This window comes from Malurus melanocephalus, unplaced genomic scaffold (assembly GCF_030028575.1).
Source record: "Malurus melanocephalus ecotype Western Australia unplaced genomic scaffold, MMel_1.1 scaffold_27, whole genome shotgun sequence".
NCBI lineage: Eukaryota > Metazoa > Chordata > Aves > Passeriformes > Maluridae > Malurus > Malurus melanocephalus.
Window position 1 is genome coordinate 3,508,885 of NW_026623259.1, and position 3,434 is coordinate 3,512,318.

The window sequence follows — 3,434 nt, forward strand, 5'->3', positions numbered from 1 at the left end:
CATTACAACAGGGGTGATTTTAGAGGATGTGAATGAATCCTCCATGGAAAGGGTTTAAACAGGAAACCTTTGCAGTCTGGGTTTAAGAGACACATCCAAATCAAATTCCAGTTACAGTCAAAGACAATGTGATCAAGTGGAGAAGTGGATGGCTCTCTGCTTGTCTCAAAATTTGAAAAATTTATTAGAAATAGGATTAGGGATGAGTCCCTGTACATGTCCTYCACAGTAAGAACAAAACAGCCCAGCTAAACCCCATTATTCCCATTGAGCTTCCATATTCTTTATAGCATCCATAATTCTGGCATTGTGTGGTTTTCACAACTGAGTTGTTAAATGTGTATTAGAATTTCATTACAAACCTTATTTTCAGTTTCTTTCATTGGTTTCTGTGTGTTTAATAAATGTTTAGGGAGCARAACCCTCCAGTGGCAGCAAACCCATGGGACTTGCTGTAAATGTGAATAGTTTTCAGTGCTTTTGAATGCAAATTTCCACACCATGCATTTATTTCCATGCAGATTTTCCCTATTTTCTGACACTGGGGACCACCAGAACTCTGCCTTCCATGTGCTGTAGCAACACAGGGGGTAGCTGGTGAACCAAATTGGGGTTCCATCACCAAAATCTGAATTTTTAATGCTCTCTGAGCTGCCCTCAGGACCTATACAAGAAAGATGCCCTTAAGAGAATTTGAAAGTTTGAAAGGTTTCCCAGAGCATAAAAAAAGGAGCAGTCGCTGTGGGCAACTAAAAATGCATTAAGGAATTCAATGGACATCTAGCAAATAAAAGCAAATGGGTTTAAGAGAGTCTGATAAATTGTTGAAACTCAGATATTTTCTTTGGAAGGACAAGCTTGACTTCCTGGCTGCATTGATTAAAGTTTCTGAAGCATCATCCCCATGGGACAGGCAGATGTRAGACAGGAAATACAGGAGACCTGCACTCTCCTGGAAAGTAGAGGGAATATTTTGGGGCACAAAAAGTGTCCCCAGACACCATTAATTGGCACAGCTGGGAAAACAAACGTGTTCTTCTTTGGTTTGTTTAAAAAAATTCTTTGCTGCAACTTCAATTAACACTTCAACGCTCTTGAAAACTGGTGTACGTGAAGTGTCCTGATTTTTTGATTATGGAATCAACAATACCTTCTTTCAGATCATTCCTTTCATCAAGGACTTCAAAGCCCTTAATGAAAACATATTTTGTTTGTTTACATTGCATAATGGATCAYGGCACAGTAATGCCTGAGTTGACTGATACGCAGAGAGATAAAGCCACAAAATTCAACTTATTTTGGCCTTAGGTGCCCAAATATATCATATCTGGTTTCAGGTTAACCTGAGTCTAAGGCTGCCTGTACTCACTTTTGAAATAAAAAAATGAAGAGATGGAAAAATGCTACAAATATGGGAAAAAAAAAGTTTTTTAAATAGTTACAGAAAGATTATAAATGTATTTATAGTGGAGAACAACAGAGAAGCAAACAGAAAGAATCCTGATATCTGTATCATTGTGACTCATTTGCTATCATTTCACAGCAAGCTTTTCCCTTAAGAACATTTGTTGGGTATTTAATTTCATTAAACATTCCCTGGGATATTGGATGTATCCACAGGTGACTCACCCACCAGTGATATTTTACCTACACATTACAAAAGTAATTTTGCATTTTTAATTCCTCTCTTTTCAAATCCTCTCTCCATTGGAAAATTCAGCAGTACAAAAATGGAGGTGACAAAGATCCTGGTCTTTTGCCTGTGATTATTCYCAGGTCCCTCAATGTTCTCTCTCCCCAAAAACACAGATTTGGGGAGGGGTGAAAAGAGCATGCCATGAATAAAAATGCCTTTTTTTTCATTTTAACTTATGCCAAACCTGAGTCTGTTTGGATTCAAAGAACTCAACCCTCTGTTTATGGCTCAGGCTGAAATGTCACATCCACTATTGGGAACAACAGCACTTCTTACAGSAGTGTAAATACCCAGTTTATGCTTCTGACTTGGAAATTAGCCCTCAGCACTCTGCTGGAATCATTTTAAGTGACTCAGGCCACCAAAAAGCCTCTGTACAAAATATTGCCCTGCTGAAGAAATTTCTCTTCCAAGCTTGCTAAGCCAACGGGAAATGAAAACTGATYATTTTCCCTTTGAATCACATGTGCTCTGCCCATTTTCTGCAATAATATAATTCAGAATAAAATAAGGGGAGGGATATAAATTTTCATTGACCGTATTAAATTGAACAATGTACACACTTTTGTGGTGTTAGTTTTCATTACAAAGGAAATTGAAGTGCAGAAGATGGTCATTTGAAGCTCTGTAGATTTTTCTGCCCCATAAGCTGCAGAGAATATGTTTGAATGTGTTCAGCCTTTCTTTATATGTTTATATTCATATATATTTTTATATTTGCATGGCCATGCAAGGTCAGACCCTTTGGGAATCAGACTATGGATCTGCTTCTCCCTTCTATCAMACAGAGTTCAGAAAGATGGGAGCAATAAATTTGGGGATTTCTGTTAATTGGTTCAGTGTATTCATGRTTGGTTTAGGTTTTCCCTTCAAACCTGACACTGAGAATGAACCTGGAGCCAGGCAGGGAGAACATGGATTTCATGGCCACAGAACATCACGATTTGCAAGGCAAGAATAACATTGAATTCCAAGAAATAGAATTTCCAAGCAGGTGTTGTGAGCACACTTTAAAGACTGAATACTTTGTAATTAATAACAATCCAATCTCATCCTATTAACATTATAATTCAATATTGTTAGGAGTATCTTCTTAGGAAAATGTTATTTTCAGATGCTGCGTGTAAATTTGCAGATAATCAATTTAACAGCTGTCTTCAGGAACTTACAGTACTAAAATAATTTTAAGAACTAATAATTAAAATGCTAATGACAGAGATATTTGTTTTATTATCCTTAAGTAAAGATGTGCTTATGTAAAGCAACTTTACAGCTTRTTAGCAAATGTTAATGTATTTTTTAATCTTGTACTTTTACCTCTAAGTTTTCAATAAATGGATTATTTTCAGTGTAATACAGGTAAAAGATGATCACTCACAGCCATTTGCCTCCCTCTTTTCCAGGGCTCATAACTGAGAACTACTGAAGCAAAAACAGAACTTCCTATTAGCAGCCTGTGTTAATGAAGAAGGTCTAAAGCACACATACCACTYAGCTCTTAAATAAATTACAAGCCCTGGGTGTTAAGTGGCTAAATGAGTATTTTTAAACAATATTTGAATAACRCCTCTTTCCTCCAGCTGCAAGTGCTTACAAAATGCCTGTATTTTACCTGTGTTTTTGCACTAAACTCTAAAATAACATTTTTAAACAGCTGTTAGTTTTTTTCTGTCAATAGCTCTTGCTTTGTAATCACCAGTAACGATTCTGAGATTCCCACTGCATTCCCTCAAGCTAT